The 22,174-nt window shown below is 50.4% G+C and overlaps 1 long non-coding RNA gene across 2 annotated transcripts in view; it reads left to right on the forward strand.

The window, feature by feature from the left end:
- LOC146055997 (uncharacterized) overlaps nucleotides 1–22,174 on the forward strand; it is a 41,710-nt gene that overhangs the window by 18,670 nt on the left and 866 nt on the right. The window contains exons 2-3 of one of the 2 annotated variants that reach the window (XR_014469045.1): nucleotides 19,331–19,554; nucleotides 21,556–21,779. This is a non-coding gene — a long non-coding RNA (uncharacterized LOC146055997). Of the gene's footprint in view, nucleotides 1–18,877; nucleotides 19,555–21,555; nucleotides 21,780–22,174 lie in introns of those variants that run through there. The other variant, XR_014469044.1, reaches the window with a different exon arrangement.

Genomic DNA, 22,174 nt, shown 5'->3' on the forward strand with positions numbered 1-22,174 from the left:
GCTCTGGGGCTGGTTCCCAAAATACGGGGGACAAAATGACTAGGGGTCCCCCGTATTTCAAGAACCAGCCCCAGGCAAAACCAGCCAGCGGGTAATGCCACAGCCGGGGGGAGACTTTTTATGCAAGTCCCCCCGGCCAAAGCATTAACCCTACCGACCAGTCAGCCTGGCCAGGGGCCCTGGGGGAGTGGGGACCCCCCCAATAAAGGGGTCCCCCCCCTCCAGGACTTACCTGACCAGGCTGAAGCCTGGTGCTGTCCTCGATGCCCCTGGGCGGTGGGCATCGAGCTGATGGTTTTGTGTAAAAAATAGAATAAAAACCATTGTTTTTTACTGTGGCACTACAAGTGCCAGCAAGCCTCCCCAGCAAGCTGGGACTTGGATAACCACAAGTCCCAGCCTGCTGGGCATTAAAGGGCCCGCTGGGTCTTGTAGTGCCACCGTAAAAAAAATAGTTAAATAAAACACACTGACACCCGTTTTAAATAAAAGTTTAATACACACATTACATACATACTGATACTTACCTTTCTTGATCCCGTAGGTAGCCCTGGTCCTGATGTCCTGTGTCGTCCTCCAGGTCCATGTCGGCTGTCTGCGTCGTCCTCCAGGTCCATGTCGACGGTCCGTGTCGTCCTCCAGGTCCATGGCGGTGTCCGGGTCCGAAGAAATCCATGTTGGAGCTGTGGAAGGAAATCCTACTCACCTGTTCCTGCGCTGAAGAAGTCTTCTCTTGATCCGACGTAGTCCAGGTAATCTTCCTGCTGTCGCCGGTCCCCGCTGTCTGCGCTGTCTCTGCATCGCGCTGAGGAGAGATGCTGAAGTTTCATATTCGGCGCCTCTCCTCAGACTGAATTCTATTGGCCGCCTAGCAGGCCAATCAGGAGCCGAGAAAGTCGGCTCCTGATTGGCCTGCTAGGCGGCCAATAGAATTCAGTCTGAGGAGAGGCGCCGAATATGAAACTTCAGCATCTCTCCTCAGCGCGATGCAGAGACAGCGCAGACAGCGGGGACCGGCGACAGCAGGAAGATTACCTGGACTACGTCGGATCAAGAGAAGACTTCTTCAGCGCAGGAACAGGTGAGTAGGATTTCCTTCCACAGCTCCAACATGGATTTCTTCGGACCCGGACACCGCCATGGACCTGGAGGACGACACGGACCGTCGACATGGACCTGGAGGACGACGCAGACAGCCGACATGGACCTGGAGGACGACACAGGACATCAGGACCAGGGCTACCTACGGGATCAAGAAAGGTAAGTATCAGTATGTATGTAATGTGTGTATTAAACTTTTATTTAAAACGGGTGTCAGTGTGTTTTATTTAACTATTTTTTTTACGGTGGCACTACAAGACCCAGCGGGCCCTTTAATGCCCAGCAGGCTGGGACTTGTGGTTATCCAAGTCCCAGCTTGCTGGGGAGGCTTGCTGGCACTTGTAGTGCCACAGTAAAAAACAATGGTTTTTATTCTATTTTTTACACAAAACCATCAGCTCGATGCCCACCGCCCAGGGGCATCGAGGACAGCACCAGGCTTCAGCCTGGTCAGGTAAGTCCTGGAGGGGGGGGACCCCTTTATTGGGGGGGTCCCCACTCCCCCAGGGCCCCTGGCCAGGCTGACTGGTCGGTAGGGTTAATGCTTTGGCCGGGGGGACTTGCATAAAAAGTCTCCCCCCGGCTGTGGCATTACCCGCTGGCTGGTTTTGCCTGGGGCTGGTTCTTGAAATACGGGGGACCCCTAGTCATTTTGTCCCCCGTATTTTGGGAACCAGCCCCAGAGCAGGAGCCTGGGGCTGGTTGTTAAAAATCGGGGAACCCCTATTTGTCGGGTTCCCTGATTTTTAATTACCGGCTCCAGGCTCTGTCAGCCTGGTGCTGGTTTCGGCTGTGGGGGGGACCCCACGCCGTTTTTTTTTTTAATTTATTTTTTTTTCTATTTTTTTACACCGAAGCCTGCACGGATCTGACTGATCCGTGCAGGCAAAAACGCAAATACGACATGAAAATGGTGTTCTATTTTCCTGTCGTATTTGCGTGGGTGTTTTACACCACTAAGCAGCCGTATTATCCATACGGCTGCTTAGTAAATCAGAAACCACCATTCTTTTGAATGGTGATTTCTGTCGTATTCTATCGATGGTGTAGACATTCGTATTTGTAACTACAAATACGAATGTTCCATCTTTAGGACTACGAATTGTTGTATTTTTGGGATTGTAAATCCCGAAAATACAAATTCGTAAAAAAAAGGTGTATTTCTCCCTACGAATACACCTTTTTTCTACGAATCCATTTTGGTAAATGTCCCCCTAAGTATCAATTGGTAATGGGGGAGGCGCACCCAGGAATATGTATTAGACTTGGAAGCAAAGAAAGATAAAGTATTCCTACAAGGGGCAATCTAGGTTAGCATATATTAATGTTCTGATTAATGTTATAGGTACATTAATAAAGTGACCCAAGAAACAGAGAATTGGCTAAAACATGATATTTATTGAATCATTTATTAAGGACAGCGAAATATTAAAAACATAAGTGAAAAGTGATAAATGTGAAATAAAGTGCATTAGAAAAAAAATAAGTTACGTGTGTGTTATCGGTCATAGCATGTGTGTCTGTAATACTGTTATTAATCTCCACGCAAATATCAATTATTGCTCTAATTAGGCAGTCTTGTAAATTCATCAACAAAGGGACATGTGCACGTTTCAAGATGACGGGTGCAGCTAAATTGTTAGGAATAAAGGTGCGTACACACGGGGCAATATGATCGCTGGCAATATATTGCTAGCAATCATATCAGCAATCATATTGCCCAGTGTCCCGTTTTGTGAAAACGGGAGCGCGCACCCGGCGATTTATCGCTGGTGCACACTCCAATCACTGGCAATATGGTCGCTCAGCAACCATATTCCCAGCTATTTCAGCCCCTATCGCCCCCGTGTGTACACAGCATAATCGCCCCCGGATGACGTCAGCGAACCGGGACCAGGGCGGTCTTTTCGTATGGGCTTAATGGGCACTTGCTCTGGGGCCCCAGGTGTATAAGGGCCATACTCTGATAGCTGAGGATCCCCTTTTTCCAGGGATACCAGAATTTTTAAAATCGGCCCTGGGGAAATGGAGATATCCAACTTCAAAGCAGCAGTCCACATCTGACCTGTTAATTGCACTTCCCAGTCAGAATTCTCAGGTTCTCTCTGACTTAAGGTGCCCATACACGTCTCGATGCGGGCGTGCATTTTGAGCTTAAATAGCACGCATCGCATTCATCCTTGTACATGCGTTGTGCATACAATGCGATGAAAAGCAAGTACAAAAAGTATGTGCAGCACATACTTTTCTCTTTCAATGGTCCTGGTGACACAGCTTCACATTGGGATGTAGGAGGGTCCGCAGGAGCCAGGCACCTATCCTAAAGCTTTTGGAGGGTAGGCTCCTCCCCTACTGCATCCCAGACTCCTCAGTTCGTGTTAGGTGCCCACTGGAGTGGGTGCTATTCTAAAGGGCTGCCGGAGCAGCCGAAGGAGTAGAGTTAGTTAGGGTTTTTATTATTTTATTAACTTTTACACTAGCTAGGTAGGCACAGTGTGAGGATTCTCATTAGTGATGTTACATCGTGTTCTTAACTTACTTTCGGGCAGGCATCTCTACGGGCAGCTTCGCACCACTGACGGGGCTTCTACAGGTCTCCAGCTAGGGGTCCTTTGCATGTCCTCCAGTCCTGGTTCCTCGAGAGCGGGTGTCCTCCGCGGTGCCTGCGCACCTTGGTCTCCACTTGCTGCGTCCTCTATCTTCTTCGGAGCAACTTCAGGAGAATCCTCCGGCTGGGTGTGCTCCCAGGTAATTTACCCCCTCAGCACCTTCTTCCTTGAGGTTCTAGTCTTCACCCTCTCGGCTCCTCCACAGGCAGGCACTATGTAGGACACCTCGGCAGCACACATCATTCTGTTCTCTCCGGGTTTGGGGCTCCTCCTGTGGTTGGCAGCTAGTGGGGGCAGCGCGGTTCCCTTCCCTCTGGCAGGTGGCAGCAGTAGGGGACTTGGAGGAGCCTGGCTCTCCTGGCGCCATTCCTGGTCTCACAGCTGCGCAGCCTCCGCTCCTTACAGGTCAGCAGCTCACAGCACTGCACAGGCCCTTGTCCTCTCCAGGGATCACCCTTCCCGGTGCCGGCTCTCTCTGTTGTGGGTTATGCATCGCTGCAGGACCGCCTCTGATCCCCCTCCCTGTAGCCGTCCCCCACGAGCATCCACGGGCCGGTTTCCGGAGTCCTGCGCACAGCAGTGACGTCACCACGTTCGGCGGCGTCCAGCTGACCGCGCGTCATCACGGTCGTCATCCCGCGGTGACGTGGGTGGGCTGGGAAAGAGATTGCAGCTCACATTAGCATGAATACAAGTATCGTGCTACAGAAGTCATAAAGCAACAAAGGCATCCATACATACACAAAACTTCAGAGGATGCAAGTGAATAAAAAATGCAAAAAAACAAGTGGACATGACCATATTATGACTACATAGTGACATCTAGTGGCTAAAAATGAGAAGACATATATAATAAAAAACGAACATTTAAAAAGGGTATACGTATGGGGCGTGGCCTGTCACGCTGACTGGAAGGACGCGTTACAGAGAGCTCCCGGCGTACCTGTAATTATCTGCCTTCTCCGAGTCCTCCGGACACCTCCAGACCCGACCTCCGCCACCCACTGTGCAGCAGTCACCCCCCGGCATCTCCGGTCCACGGCAGCGGAGCCGGGCAGCTCTTTTAAGGGCTGCCGCAGGTTGCGGCCTGGTCCGGGGACTGAAGCCGGGACCTCGATTTTGGAGCCGGAGTCGGAGCGACGGCGCGAAGGGGAGGCGCGGACTACTGGTGAGCCCAGTCCTCCCTCCTGCAGCCACCCTACAACACCGCCCGCTGCCCGCCGACGCCTGGCCCCGATCTTTACATCTCCCCCTCGCGCAGGCTGCTGGTGCCTGGACGCTGGAGGCAGACGGAGGCCTGACACCCGCCGCCATCACCGCACCATCCCCGCTGACTCGGAGGGACACCGGAGTGTGGGGTGAGCCACCCTGTATAGGGTACATCTACCGGGGGTCACCCCCCCCCCCCCCTATATCAGCGGCACCATCCCTCAGCTACTGACGCAGCACCCGCACACGAGGTGTCCGCCATCCTCCCCCCCAGGTCCTTACCATTAACCTGTGCACCTCACTGGCGGCGGCATAAAAACCATCCCCCTCCTCAGGGGCCACGCAAATCTCCCTCATCTTGAGCCCCACTACACCCAGCTCCCCCCACATCACGGAGCTCACTGCACCGCCTGAACAGGAGCGCTTGGGCCCCCTGAATTAGCCCCACTGGGAACTGTGTGCTGAGGCGACTTTCTCCCCCTTGGGACCGGGCTCCACAAAGTCCACCCTGCTCTCGTTCCCTCTCCTCAATCCCCCCTCGCCAAAGCCACATATCAGAGCCTAATGTGACCGATGTAATTACACGGCTACCTCTCCGTGACGACAACAGCCTGCCTACCCTCATGTGAAAACACAACTGCTACAGGAGCCCCCACAGTGTCTGATCTCTATTTCCTTTCCACATATTTAAAACAGTGCCGACCACCGTCATGCCCCCAAAAAGGCCTAGGGAGGTCGCACCCACCAAGATCAACATGCCTGCTAGAAAATCCCCCCAACCTCAACCAAGCCCGCTGAAACAAGGGTACAACCACCCGAGTGCCCCACCAGAGCTCAGCCCCCCCTCTGGAATAGCAGGTATAGATGCGGAATCAGACGAACCGGTGACGGTGAAGTCATTATGCCAAGTCTTTTCAGCATTCCAGGCTGAATTGGCCAGAGACCTCAAACTGGCCATTCGGGAGGTTAAAACGGAACTAGTGGCAATTGGCGACAGAACAGACCACTTAGAGAAGAAGATGGAGGAATTGGTCACTTCCCACAACGCTCTCGTGTCGTCTTATGACCGCCAACAACTTGAGATGGACCAGTACAGAACCAAACTTGCCGATTTGGAGGACAGATCCAGAAGGAACAATATTAAAATCAGAGGCATCCCAGAATCGGTGACCAACGCTGAGCTTGAAGGTTATGCCACAGCACTGTTCCGTCGGCTCCTCCCCTCCGTTGACCCCAAGGATCTCCTCATCGATCGTATCCACCGCCTACCAAGACCCAAAACGATTTCAGCCGATTTACCCAAAGACACCCTGCTTCGGGTCCACTTCTTTACAGTGAAAGAACGCATACTAAAGGCGGCCCGTGACGCAAAACTATCAGATACACTAGGAGGCCTCCAAGTGTTCCAAGACCTCTCTCCCGCAACACTGGCCAGTAGAAGATCGTTTGCCCCTATTACCCTGGCGCTACGCAACCACGAGATCCGATACAGGTGGGGGTTCCCGGTGAAACTGATCATCACACATGAAGACACCACCTATACAATATCATCCCTGGATGCCGGGGTGAAACTTCTGCTAGAATGGGACATCTCCATCACTGCCCCCCAGGGGCAGAAGCGCCCACAACCTCTTCGCCAGGATTGGACTGACACTTGATGTCCCTCTCCCGACTTCCATTTTCTTTTCCTAATGACGGACTTCCCATGCCAGTGGACCTTCGCCACCTCCCCACTGCGGGTTGAGGCTTCAATGATAAGTATCACCTTTCATTATCTACCAATGGTGCAGGTCTCTGTGCACTGGGACTTTGCCGCTCACAGTTTGTAGCAGCACATTGTCAGTCTGCTTAAGGTTCCGTTACTTCCCTACAGTTTACTGTTCCCCACTGGCTGGGGAACATTTCCCTTATTACCACCCGTAGCCTTGACAGGAATTAACTACTGTTATAGCTGGTTTCCCCCCCTGAGTTCTCAGGTGGACTGTTATATTATATTTTATACGTTATGTTTTATATTTTATATTGCATGTTTTGTTTAGTTAAAAATGTCGTTATTGGAGGGGTGGCCAATCTCCCTCCGCTCTATAACCAGAGCCTCCAGGCCACCACCCCCAACCTCTTCTTATACTACTGCACGAAAATGTCTTTCCTTTCCCCTGCAGTAGTTGTGCGGGTCCTAGATACTGGACCCTTTGTTTTTCTTTTCCTATCCCTGCTCCTCCCCCCCTGTCGACATACTACCCCTCTCATGCTCCCTCCCCCCCCCCCCTGGACTGCACTCCCGCTACCTACCCCCCTTACTCAGCGCCCCCCCCTCCATGGATGTATTCAAAACCTCCCTGCATTTTTTAACACTCTACCATGCCTAAGTTGCTCTCACTAAATGTCAAAGGGCTGAACTCCCCCCATAAGCGCAGAATGGCATTATCATACTTCCATAAACAGAAAGCTGACATTGTGGCCCTTCAGGAGACCCACTTTGCCTCCCCCCGACCACCCATATTTAGGGATACCAACTACCCGACTGCTTTCTATGCTAACGGACCCTTTAAACGTAATGGTGTTGCTATTCTGTTTAACAGAAATACCCCCTTCACCTGCCACTCCCAGACGGCTGATAAAAACGGCAGGTATCTGATCCTAACCGGCCACTTAGAGGACAGACTTACGACAATAGTCTCTATCTATGCCCCCAACACGAACCAAGTGGCCTTCCTCCGTAAACTCCTTACCCTCATACAAAAAACCACAAAGGGCTCCCTGATATTACTGGGAGACTTTAACTTAGCACTAGACCCCCGCCTGGATAAATCCCATCTCCCCTCTAGCCACCAATCTCATACAGACAATCAATCGACAGCTTTCCGTAACCTCCTCTCAGAGTTTGACTTGTACGACACCTGGAGAATAACCTACCCCACAGGACGGGAATACACCTTCCACTCTCAAGTTCACAACACCTACTCGAGAATTGACTATATCCTCTGCGACAAGTGGTCCCTCCAACATTCCGTAGGAGTTGACATTCTCCCAATCACGTGGTCTGACCACGCTCCAGTGGTGTGGCATTGGAACTTTCATCCCTCCAGAATCCCCCCTAGGCCCTGGCGCCTGTTCCCCCATCTACTGTCTAACCCAGCGGCCAAAAGTACCATCCAAAAATCAATGGAGCTATATTTGTCCAACAATGAAACTACAGATACCTCGGTGATCAACCACTGGTGTGCTTTCAAAGCTGTCACAAGAGGGGCTGCTATTCAAGCGGGGGCAACTCTGAAGAGAAATGCCACCGCAACTCAAAAAGCCCTAGAGGCTAAATCAATGGAACTGGACGCCAAAAACAAAGTTGCCCCCTCTAAATCCCTGAAAGTAGAATTGGCTTCGATACGGAGCCAATTACAGAAAATGCTCCTTACCCGTACCCAATCGGCCTTAAACAGAATAAGACACAGGTTCTACCTAGCTAGCAACAGGTCGGGCAGAATGCTAGCCCGGAAGCTGCGCGCCCAGCACGCTAGAAACCGCATTAAATACATTACAGCCCCCAACAAAGAGAAAATACAGAACCCTAAAGATATAGCCAACCAGTTCGCAGATTACTATTCCAACCTATACAATCTCTCCAAAGACCCCTCCACGCCACAGCCCACCCCTGCCTCTATCCATAGTTTCCTCAAGAACCTACACCTACCCTCTCTGACCCAGGACCAACTAGATCTCTTAAACGCCCCCTGGTCCCAATTAGAGGTCCAGTCGGTTATAAAGCCCCTGGGCCAGATGGGTTCATTACAGAGTTTTATAAAACCTTTAGCGACTTGCTCTCCCCTTACCTCACTGACCTGTTCAACGAACTCTCCTCGCTCGGTCGCGCCCCCCCAGAACTGTTAGAAGCCAGAATTATTACCATTCCGAAGTCCGGTAAGAACCCTGCCTTGTGCCAAAACTATCGCCCTATAGCCCTCCTGAACAGTGATATCAAGATCTTCGCCAAACTAATGGCTTCCCGAATCAATCTCTATTTACCCTTGCTGATACACCCGGACCAGACAGGGTTTGTTCCGGGACGTCAGGCCCCGGACAACACACGGAGAGTCTTTAACTTAATAGACTCCCTGTCAGCTAAGCAAGATCTCCTTCTCGTCTCACTCGATGCCGAAAAGGCATTTGATCGCCTTAACTGGCAATATATGCGGGAAGTTCTGTCCCGTTTCGGCTTCAGGGACCGCATACTATCATCAATCATGTCACTATATAGCTCCCCCTCGGCCCGAGTGTTCAGCAATGGCTTTCTTTCCTCCCCTTTTAACATCACCAATGGCACAAGGCAGGGCTGCCCGCTTTCACCCCTAATATTTGTCCTCTCCATTGAACCATTAGCCACAGCCATCCGCAAAAACCCTAATATTCCTGGTCTCCAGGTGGGCCCCAACAAGCATAAACTAAGCCTCTTCGCGGATGACGTGTTACTATTCGTGACAGACCCCATCCATACGCTCCCACACGTCCACGAGATACTAACCGCATACAGTGCCGCATCTTACTATAAACTCAATACATCCAAGACTGATGCATTGCCGATCAACCTTACAGACCATCTCCCCCTACTGAAAACCACTTACACCTACAACTGGCAAACTACCTCCATAAAGTACTTAGGTATCCACATCCCCCCTAACATGGCGTCAGTATTTGATGTTAACCTCTCCCCCCTCCTAGCTTCCCTTACATCATTATCCAGATCTTGGTTGGCCTACGAAATCTCATGGATGGGTAGGATGGCAGCATTTAAAATGTCGCTCCTGCCCAAACTAATGTACCTGTTCCGCACTATCCCCTATGTTTTCCCTAAAAAATCCCTACAACAGGCCACCTCTATTCTGACAAAATATATTTGGGCATCCAAACCCCCCGCTATGGCCCGCTCCAAAATGACAATCCCAAGAGCTTATGGAGGTCTCGATCTCCCAGACCTATCCCAATATCAGGTAGCCTGCCTACTTGCCCCATCCAAACACTATTTTGAAAGCCCTACCCATAGGGCCTGGGTAGACATTGAACAATGTCACTCCCCCGATATCCCTCTTAACGACCTCCTTAAGATCCCAAAACACATCAGGCCCTCACTACCTTCCCTTCTTCCAACAACGACCGCTACCTTATATGCATGGGACCAACTACTGTCCGTTTTGCGCGCCTCTACCTCCCTTATCACTACCCTCCCTATCACCACCGTGGCGAGACTAATCCCCAACCTTAACCTCACCCTTTGGAAACAAAGTGGGATCGCAGCTCTGGGAGATATAGTCGACGCCAACTCAATCCGACCTTTCCCCTACCTCCAAGAAACATACTCCCTCCCCCCCCACGAGTACCTCCACTATCTCCAGGTGGCACACTGGTGGAACTTCCACTTCTCCAACCGCCCCACTATAGATCCCCGCCACCAGACGATCCTCTCCCGACCCTCCCAGACACTCTCCAGAGGGGATATCTCCTTCTGGTACGACTCACTCATAACCCCCGCGGAGTTCACTAAATCTCCTGCCCATAAAAAATGGGAAACTCATTTGGGCATCCAGCTCTCCGGACCTCAATGGCGTAAGATATTCCTATCCTCTTACACAATGTCCCGCTGTCTTAATCACTCGGAGATGCACATCAAATTGATAAATCGCCTCTACCTTACCCCAGATCGCCTCCACACCTTTTGGCCAACGTGCTCCAATATGTGCTGGCAACAATGCGGGAATATAGGTACCATTTACCATATTTTTTGGTCTTGCCACAAGCTCAGAGCATATTGGGGAGAAGTTTTTGAACTCATCTCGGAAGTGATCCAACTAACCCTTGCCCCTGACTCACTCCTAGCTTTATTCCATGTATACCCACAGGATCTCCCGATTGGGACAACATATGTCCTCGGACACATCCTCATAGCGGCAAGAGCAAACCTAGCTCAACAATGGAAGCAGCCCTCCCCCCCCCCCTCTTCTCCAGGTTATACTAAAAACATACCACCATTTCCTCATGGAAACCGGTTTCCAGCCCCACTCCCTTAATCCCACCTCGCCACACTCTAAATGGGCTCCCTGGCACTCATATATGTCTGCAAGAGAGGGTACTAGAGTCCCCTCCTCAGCCACGTCTGGACAAACAACCATGTTTAGCCTGAATGAGACCCCAGAGTCTGACCCAGACCCCCCCTCACCCCACACCCCGGTCTAACTGATGCTCTCCTACCTTAGACTAACCCTATAACTGAATTGTATCTGTATGCCTGTGTTCAGTTCGCTCTGCGTAGCGTTCTAATATGTCTGTTATGGTCATGTACAAAACTCTGTAGGCAAATTATAACTGTCTTATATTGTTCTCACCCACGATTGCAGTCCCCCCCCCCCCCCCCCCAATGTTTCCCCCCTTTTTTCATTTCTGTACCCCATATATAAATTTGTGTCAATAAAAATTTGTTGATGGAAAAAAAAAAAAGGGTATACGTATAAAAAGATAACTGCGTGCGGCCCCTAATTGGAGCCGTACTGGGCAAAAGTCAAAGTGCATATGCTGGGTGAGGTGCAAACCCTATGGCGTGAGTGGTTTAAATGCAGGGAGAAATACTGAGTCCCTGCTGGGTATCTATAATAAGCAAAAACAGCCCTGTGTGGGGTGATGCAGCCAGCATCACTGTATGCGCATAGCACCAGAAGCCAGAAATTGCAACAACAGAATGCCAGCATCTTGTATATTATATGTTATCCTGGTGTGTCACCTGGACACCGATAAGGCTGGGGGACTGGTGTCACACAGTGGGATGACAAGTACCTTTAACAAGGGGGAGAGAAAAGGAAGAAGGAAGACATGATTGTGTGTTAGTGGACCAAAATGGTTACAAAAAATGATGTAGGCCAAGTGTGTCATTAAGGCCTTTAGGGTGTAGTGTGTCCATTTTGTAAATCCACTTGGACTCAAGCTGCAGAAGCTGTTTGGAACGGTTGCCACCCCGTATGTGTGCCGGCACGTGGTCTATGATCTTATATTTGATCATTGCCATGTTATGTTTGGCCTTGGCGAAATTCCTGGTCACTGGTTGCTCCCCTGAGCCAGAATGAAGGGCTGCCCGTATGGCACAATCGGTCTTGCCGATGTAATGTATTCCACATGGACAATAAATGATGTAGATAACAAATTTAGTCGTGCACGTGAGGGGCCATCTGATTTAAATTTTTTTTACCCGTATAGAGATGTGCAACTTCCGTGCAGGCTGTCATGAAGCTGCATGTTGTGCAGCCTAGGCACCGGTAACAGCCCATTCTGGTGGGTCTGATTTGTCTAGAAGGGGTGTCAAAATTTGTAATCTCGGTCTTGACCAATAGGTCCTTCAAGTTTGGGCTGCGCTTGTAGCTCGGCATCAGCTTGGTGTCTTTGAACACCGGTAGCTCGGGATCCGAACGCACAATTTCCCACCAGTTTTTTACTCTGCTGGTGGTTTCTCGGCTGGCAGAGCTAAAGTCATTAACCCATGGAATACATGGCTTTATGACTTTAGGTGTTGCACCTGTGATAAGAGTGGTGCGCTCACACGCCAGAGCCCTGGCCTTGGCTTTAAGTAGGCCCTGTCTGGGGTAGCCTCTGTCCTCGAACTTCTGCTGCATGATGTCCAGTTGGTGATGGGTTTCAGAGTCGGTATCAGTGATCCTGCATACTCTCAAAAACTGAGTATGGGAGACTCTCCACCGTGTTGCGTGGGTGCGAGCTGTTGTGTCTAAGTATAGTATTGCGATCTGTCGGTTTGACATACAAAGAAGTGTGTGTAAATCCCAAAAATACAAATGTGTAAAAAATAGGCGTATTTCTGCCTACGAATACACCTATTTTTTACGAATCCATTTTGGTACATTTCCCCCGATGTATACATAGTATATATATACACGCTATACTGCTGTTCTGTTCTCAAAGACAACATGAAGCATATATATCACTTGTGGAGCCGATATTTATGGTACAACACGCCCCTGTAATTCTCACATTCATAGAGATCCCACAGCACATCTCCCCCATGTGTTAGAGCCTGACATCTCCGATTTACAAACATGATCATTAGCGATCAGTTTGACCATGTTATTATTGTATACAGAGATCCATATGTAACACACCCGTCCGGATCCCTGTGTTAACACCATACAATTGTCACGCTAGATGCGGTGACATCTTCTTCACATCACTTCTTAAACATTGCTCGGGCAGTAGTCCCGTGGCATCTGAAATTTACACTTCAAACTTGCACCATTTTTTAACATTGTTTTACTGTTTTAATGTAGGTTATTTATGTGCCATTTATGTGTTGTTATAGGCAGAAGCCAAACCCGGATCCTGGAGCGGAGGTTGTCATACAGAAGTGGGCGATACGGTGGGGTCACCATAGCAACCCATCTACAACAGAGGGGAGCGTGATGATGCAGTGAGGCTCCGCCCACTGACATCCGCCCGCACCGGAAGCCGCACTGGACGCAACCGGGACGCTCCACGTACGGGAATGGTGAGTATGCACATGCTGTATGTATTTAAATGTTTGCTGTGTCACCCGCACGCGTTGTACACCTTGACAAAGGGGTATCCAGTCCCCGAAACGTCGGTCACCTCCAATAAACACATTGTTAAGCCCACGGAGTGCCGCTGCCTGCTTGGATAATTCCTTAGATAGATAGATACCAGAAAGAACCCCCACTGGGGGAATAAACAGCACTCACCAGTCTGTAGTTCAATGGAGGTACAACCAGGAGGTAATCCAAAGTTTATTTTCTGCAAGAAAGATCTTCTGACGTTTCGGTCCCCGCTGGTACCTTTATCAAGGCAGCCACTGTGTCAAATAGTCGCAACTTAAATCTGTGTGGGAAGGGGGATATATAGCCTTTGAGTATAAAGAAACATAAAAATATATGATACAGCCAGTACAGGATATGGCGGGTGAGCCAGTGACAGGGACTATAGAGAGGTAGGGCAGGGGGATCAGAGGCGGTCCTGCAGCGATGCATAACCCACAACAGAGAGAGCCGGCACCGGGAAGGGTGATCCCTGGAGAGGACAAGGGCCTGTGCAGTGCTGTGAGCTGCTGACCTGTAAGGAGCGGAGGCTGCGCAGCTGTGAGACCAGGAATGGCGCCAGGAGAGCCAGGCTCCTCCAAGTCCCCTACTGCTGCCACCTGCCAGAGGGAAGGGAACCGCGCTGCCCCCACTAGCTGCCAACCACAGGAGGAGCCCCAAACCCGGAGAGAACAGAATGATGTGTGCTGCCGAGGTGTCCTACATAGTGCCTGCCTGTGGAGGAGCCGAGAGGGTGAAGACTAGAACCTCATGGAAGAAGGTGCTGAGGGGGTAAATTACCTGGGAGCACACCCAGCTGGAGGATTCTCCTGAAGTTGCTCCGAAGAAGATAGAGGACGCAGCAAGTGGAGACCAAGGTGCGCAGGCACCGCGGAGGACACCCGCTCTCGAGGAACCAGGACTGGAGGACATGCAAAGGACCCCTAGCTGGAGACCTGTAGAAGCCCCCTCAGTGGTGCGGAGCTGCCCCTAGAGATGCCTGCCCGAAAGTAAGTTAAGAACACGATGTAACATCAAGGACAGGAGCTGCTCAGAGGACAGGTGACAGCCCAGCGGAGGAGAGGATAGAGGAGGATCCCCAGCCTGATAGGAGCCGGGGGTGGAAGCAGAGGCCGACCCAGAACAGCACAACAGGCGGAGCAGAGGACGACCCAGCACCTCCTGCTGCAGGAGCCGAGGACACGGGACACAAGGCAGACGTCAGGCTCATGGCAGATGCTGTGCGGCTGTGGTACAGGTATATGTGCGCTGTTGTGTGTTTATGCTGGGCGTTATGGGTAATAGAGGAGGTTTCTTTTTTAGGATGTCGGTATGTGGTAGACTCGCTATGTATAGGATGTGTAGTATGCTAGGGTTTGTGGTTATAGTGGATGTATTTGTGTATGCAGGGCACCATTTGCGGATGTACTAAAAGAATGATCACAAAAAGGGATGATCGGGATGATTGCCTGCAGTTCCTATTCGCACCACTAGATGTCACAATTTTTTTTACTTCAACTGAGAATTTGTATGTTGGACACTGGTTGTGTATCCTGGACAGTCGGTAGAATAGGTAATCAGCGCTCAGTATCATTCTGTGGAGTTTTCGTAGCTTCTTAAAAGAAGCTGTAAGCGCTGCACAGGGAGGCCAGGCAGCGTCTCCCCTGTGCACAGTGAGCTGACAGGACGCGCTTCTGTCAGCTCCTGCTGTGCTAGCAGTGTGAGGATTCACTAATGAGAATCCTCACACTGTGCCTACCTAGCTAGTGTAAAAGTTAATAAAATAATAAAAACCCTAACTAACTCTACTCCTTCGGCTGCTCCGGCAGCCCTTTAGAATAGCACCCACTCCAGTGGGCACCTAACACGAACTGAGGAGTCTGGGATGCAGTAGGGGAGGAGCCTACCCTCCAAAAGCTTTAGGATAGGTGCCTGGCTCCTGCGGACCCTCCTACATCCCAATGTGAAGCTGTGTCACCAGGACCATTGAAAGAGAAAAGTATGTGCTGCACATACTTTTTGTACTTGCTTTTCATCGCATTGTATGCACAACGCATGTACAAGGATGAATGCGATGCGTGCTATTTAAGCTCAAAATGCACGCCCGCATCGAGACGTGTATGGGCACCTTAAGTCAGAGAGAACCTGAGAATTCTGACTGGGAAGTGCAATTAACAGGTCAGATGTGGACTGCTGCTTTGAAGTTGGATATCTCCATTTCCCCAGGGCCGATTTTAAAAATTCTGGTATCCCTGGAAAAAGGGGATCCTGAGCTATCAGAGTATGGCCCTTATACACCTGGGGCCCCAGAGCAAGTGCCCATTAAGCCCATACGAAAAGACCGCCCTGGTCCCGGTTCGCTGACGTCATCCGGGGGCGATTATGCTGTGTACACACGGGGGCGATAGGGGCTGAAATAGCTGGGAATATGGTTGCTGAGCGACCATATTGCCAGTGATTGGAGTGTGCACCAGCGATAAATCGCCGGGTGCGCGCTCCCGTTTTCACAAAACGGGACACTGGGCAATATGATTGCTGATATACAAAGAAAAAGAGGAGTGGTGTATGGTGCGCAATTAACAGCAGCCGGTACTGGGGTAGTCAGCCCCAAATATATGTAAGAAGAAAGATATTGGTTTGTACTGGCGCTGGTTGTTTGGAAACAAGAAAAACAATAATGGACGGTATAAAATTAATAATAAATTTTTACTATAAAACATATATATAAACAATACATAATCAATACATGCAAATACAGTTTAATTCACATTAATGCGCTAAAAGGACTGGTGGTGAGTAGGCTCAGTCTTATCACCAATAGGTGGTATATAGAAAAATGTCTAAAAGATGAATTTAAAAGTCAAATAGCAGCTGTTGGGGTATAATATTGTAATTATATTACCATCCTTGATTCTCCTTGTTTTTTGAATAAGAATTTTTGTAATCCAAGGATTTGTGCTGGACCAGGATTTTCCAGTACTGTGTGTGGCCACTAGTACAATCCCCCTTATGTATGGCTCACCGTGATATCCAAATTCAGGGACCAGGCTAAATCCCACAGCCTCAGCGTTAGAAGGATTAGGTGAAGAAGGTGCCAATTTGTAGGGAAAGATGAGTAGGTCCACTGGATGGATAGTACCCCCGTCTGCTCAGTGTAAGCTCAACGCGTTTCTCCGGTATATTTGTGTGTCCGGCTTCCTTCTATCGCCGCCCGCCGTCCTTGCGACCCATCCTCCATCGATCTACTCCTCCCTCAGCAGGTGTCACAGCCGGGAGGAGGAGAGGCAGGGGGACACTGACAGCCGCCAGGATGTGACGGAGACCCCCGCACACCACATTACAGGTATCGCGGGGGTCTCCGTCACCGCAACCCAATGCTAGCCGCATATGTTAGTACATATGCGGTAGCATCGCGGCGGCTGGCGATTTACATTAATACATCCCGCCCAGGGGGATATGAGGCTTATTTCTAAGTGATCTGACTAGATCGCTTAGAAATGAAAAAAGGATCACTCCATGTGTATACCCTCTGGTGATGACGATTGCGCGGTCCCGCGCGTCGCTGTTGCTTGACTAGATTTACACTGCATCCAGTTATAAATCTAGTCATCGCCAATGTTCTCACACCAGAGAACACTGGCCCTGACAGATTGTTCAGCACACAATGCTGAGCCATCTGTGCTTAACTGCAAGCTTAGCACAGAGGCTCACTTGCACTGTGTGTGCACAGCTTTAGGGATGGACGTCTTTGCAATTGATGACAATAGTGCAACTGCCCATTGATTGTGGCACACTATGCAATGGATGACCATCAATGTTTTTACCTATTGATGGTGATCCATTTTCTTTGACTGATTGGATTGTGGGCCAATCAAAACATGTAGGCGGTGCTTCATGAGTGTTGGGGCAGAGCTATGCTGTGTGGGGCTGAAAGACAGATGAAAATGTGATGAAAGACAGTGTGGGGCTGGTGCGATGGTGACAGTGTGGGGCTGTTGCAATGGGGATACTACAGTGCGGGCTGGAGCAATGGGGAGACTACAGTGTGGAGCAGGTGCAATGGGGAGACTACAGTGTGGGGCTGGTGTGATGGGAGACTACAGTGTGGGGCCGGTGCGATGGGGACAGTGTGGGGCTGCTGCGATGGGGGACAGTGTGGGGTAGGTGCAATGGGGTTAGGGTTTTTTTCCTTGAAATGCCGCCTGCCACCGCTGGGAATAAAGAATAATCCGCGTGGCATTATGTGAATTTTGGCTCAATCCGCGTGGCATTATGTGAATTTTGGCTCAATACGTTTGGCATAATGTGTAAGGGGCAAGTATAATGGGGTCTATTATTTTGTTGCAGAATGTGTAGAAGTGGTATATGGTGTGGAACACGGTACTTGTGGAGTATCACGGCTCCCACGACCTGCATCGTATGCAGATCGTATGCTAAAAATCGCATCGCATAGCATGTGGCATACGATGGCATACGATGCGATGCGATGTTTTACCGATTTTTGACTATTTTAGCTCAAAAATCGTATGCCATCGCATAACATCGTATGCCATATGTAGTGGCATACGATGTCATACGATGCGATACAATGTTTTACCGATTTTAGAGCAAAAATGGTCAAAAATCGTTAAAACATCGGATAACATCGTATGCCATATGTAGTGGCATACGATGTCATACGATGCGATACGATGTTTTTCCGATTTTTTAGCAAAAATGGTGAAAAATCGGTAAAACATCGGATAACATCGTATGCCATATGTAGTGGCATACGATGTCATATGATGCGATACGATGTTTTACCGATTTTTGAGCAAAAATGGTGAAAAATCGGTAAAACATCGCATGGCATCGTATGCCATCGATGCGATACGATGTTTTACCGATTTTTTTTGAGCCATTTTAGCTCAAAAATCGTATGCGATCGCATCGGATGCCATACAATGGCATCCGATGCGATGCGATGGCACCCGATTTTGCACTGAAATGCATCAGAATGCATTGAAATGTGTATTAAAGTAGTGAAATGCCCCCAAATGCCATTTTTCATAGTGCACCACCCCCACTATCAACGTCAACTCGAAGCGTGGCGAGCGCAGCGAGCCCGCGAGGGGCGGCGGTACGCGTCCTACGACCTTTTTCATACCCCCACTATCCACGTCGGCGTGGAGTTGAGAATAGAATAGTGTGGCGAGCGCAGCGAGCCACCGAGCCCGAAGCGCAGCGAGCCCCGCGTGGGGACGCGGATACCTTCACAGCTATACGCGTCTCCTCGCGGGCTTTACAGGTATCCGCGTCCCCTCGCGGGGCTCGCTGCGCTCGCCACGCTTCGGGCTCGGTAAAACATCGTATTGCATCGTATGACATCGTATGCCACTACATATGGCATACGATGCCATGCGATGGCATACGATTTTTGAGCAAAAATGCTCAAAAATCGGTAAAACATCGCATCGCATCGTATGACATCGTATGCCACTACATATGGCATACGATGCCATACGATGGGAGCCGTGATACTCCACAAGTACCTGGAACACTACACAAGGCCAATTTTGAGTGTCCACACCCTCTTTTCCTGAGCGCTCGCGCACAAATGTGTTGACACTATTGACACCAAGGTGGGCCTGTGTACTTTAAATGCCAGGACCTATTTTTAATCCCCTTCCCGCCCTTTATCTGCTCTCTGAGCGTGCACACTGGCACCATCTCTTTGCAAGTTTTTGAACAGGATTCTCCTAAACTCACTATGCCGCTATTTTTACATACTGTTGTAGACCAGCATTTTTTTTTTTTTTAAATATGGATGTTTTCCTCCTCTTCCCTCCCCTTCAGGATGCTACTAAAATCTTGCTGCCACTGAGGACCCCCAGGACGTTGCTCAGGACACCGCCCATCATAGACGGGAAGGATACAGGCGGGGAGACAGCTGCCCCAACTCCGCCCCCAGGGCGCTGCGGCAGAGAACACAGCCCAACGCTGCTAGGAACGACGCTGAGGAGGAGAGAGGTGCCCTATCCGACAGATGCTGCAGTACCCCCACCTGCGACCGATTCTATGTGAGTGCACTCTTCGGTCACGACTGGCGAAGAGTATGTCTTGGGGGGGGGGGGGGGAGCGAGGGAGGGGAGAGGAGGTGCAAGATTAATCTGCTTTGGGCTAAGGGAAGAGGTGTGGCATGATGCTAGGTGGTGGGTTGTGATTACATGTAATGGGCATTAAGGGGTTTAGCAGTGGTGTCAAACTCATGGCCCTCCAGCTGTTGTGGAACTACACTTCCCAGCATGCCCTACCACAGATTTTAGCGATCCATTATATAAAATCTGTGACAGGGCATGTAGGGATGTGTACTTCCACAACAGCTGTAGGGCCGTGACTTTGACACCACTGGGTTAAGGGATACTTTTTAAATATGTTATAGGTACACGGTAACATCATAATGTCCCCCCTTCTGTTATTTTGTTTGTTTAAAATAAAATTGATGGCGCCATCTGTGTGTGTGTATACGTATATGTGTGTATATATTCGCTCCCTTACCACCGTGGCAAGCGCAGCGAGCCCGCAAGGGGGGACGATCCACGTCCCCCCCCTTGTCGGGATTTTGAACGCCGGGATTCCGGCGTCGTGATTTCATACTGAATCCTCGCTCCCTTACCACCTCCTTCTCTTCCGATTCCTCTCCTCTGCTTCCCTCCTCCTTTCCTATGCTTCCCTCCTCCGCACCCCCTCTCCCCCTCCACTGCTCTTCTGCTCTCCCTTCTAACTCTTCCTCTACTCTGCTCCCCATCCTCCTCTGCCCCCCTCCTCCTCACCTCCACTCCTCCTCAGCTCCTTCTTCTCTGATCCCCCTCCTCTCCTCCACTTCCCCCTCCTCCACAACCCCTATCTTCCTCTCCCCTGCTCTCTCTTTCCCCTCTATCTCTCTCCTGCTCACCAATTTCCCCACACTTCTCTATCTCTCTTTCAGACTGCCGGTGACCTCGTGCTGGGGTGCAGGAAGAGAAGAGAGGGGGGAGAAAGAGAGAGAGAGAGAGGGGGGGAGAGAGGGAGAGAGGGGGAGGGGGAGAGAGAGAGGGGGAGAGAGGGGGAGAGAGAGAGGGGGGAGAGAGAGAGGGAGAGAGAGAGGGGAAGAGGGAGAGAGAGAGTGAGTTGTGGGGAAATTGGTGAGGAGGAGAGAGATAGAGGGGAAAGAGAGAACAGGGGAGAGGAGGGGGATAAGGGAAGAAGGAGCGGAGGAGTGGAAGAGGAGAGGGGGCAAAGGAGCGGAAGAGGAGAGGGAGCAGAATAGAGGAAGCGGAGGAGGAGGGGAAGCAGAGGAGAGGAGGGGGATCGGAGGATGGAGAGTAGATGAGAAGGTGGTGGGGGAGCTGAGGAAAGGAGGAGGAGGAGGAGAGAAGAAGGAAGAGCAGGAGCAGAGGAGGGAAAGTGAAGGAGAGGAGAAGGGGGAGCAGAGGAGAGGGGGTGAGGAGGCAATGGGGAGACTACAGTGTGGGGCTGGTGTGATGGGAGACTACAGTGTGGGGCTGGTGCGATGGGGGACAGTGTGGGGTAGGTGCAATGGGGTTAGGTTTTTTTTCCTTGAAATGCCGCCTGCCACCGCTGGGAATAAAGAATAATCCGCGTGGCATTATGTGAATTTTGGCTCAATCCGCGTGGCATTATGTGAATTTTGGCTCAATACGTTTGGCATAATGTGTAAGATGCAAGTATAATGGAGTCTATTATTTTGTTGCAGAATGTGTAGAAGTGGTATATGGTGTGGAACACTACACAAGGCCAATTTTGAGTGTCCACACCCTCTTTTCCTGAGCGCTCGCGCACAAATGTGTTGACACTATTGACACCAAGGTGGGCCTGTGTACTTTAAATGCCAGGACCTATTTTTAATCCCCTTCCCGCCCTTTATCTGCTCTCTGAGCGTGCACACTGGCACCATCTCTTTGCAAGTTTTTGAACAGGATTCTCCTAAACTCACTATGCCGCTATTTTTACATACTGTTGTAGACCAGCATTTTTTTTTTTTAAATATGGATGTTTTCCTCCTCTTCCCTCCCCTTCAGGATGCTACTAAAACCTTGCTGCCACTGAGGACCCCCAGGACGTTGCTCAGGACACCGCCCAACATAGACGGGAAGGATACAGGCGGGGAGACAGCTGCCCCAACTCCGCCCCCAGGGCGCTGCGGCAGAGAACACAGCCCAACGCTGCTGGGAACGACGCTGAGGAGGAGAGAGGTGCCCTATCCGACAGATGCTGCAGTACCCCCACCTGCGACCGATTCTATGTGAGTGCACTCTTCGGTCACGACTGGCGAAGAGTATGTCTTGGGGGGGGGGGGGGAAAGCGAGGGAGGGGAGAGGAGGTGCAAGATTAATCTGCTTTGGGCTAAGGGAAGAGGTGTGGCATGATGCTAGGTGGTGGGTTGTGATTACATGTAATGGGCATTAAGGGGTTTAGCAGTGGTGTCAAACTCATGGCCCTCCAGCTGTTGTGGAACTACACTTCCCAGCATGCCCTACCACAGATTTTAGCGATCCATTATATAAAATCTGTGGCAGGGCATGTAGGGATGTGTACTTCCACAACAGCTGTAGGGCCGTGACTTTGACACCACTGGGTTAAGGCATACTTTTTAAATATGTTATAGGTACACGGTAACACCATAATGTCCCCCCTTCT

The sequence above is a fragment of the Crinia signifera genome, unplaced genomic scaffold (genome assembly GCF_055691185.1).
Source record: "Crinia signifera unplaced genomic scaffold, ASM5569118v1 HAP2_SCAFFOLD_685, whole genome shotgun sequence".
Classification (NCBI taxonomy): Eukaryota; Metazoa; Chordata; class Amphibia; order Anura; family Myobatrachidae; genus Crinia; species Crinia signifera.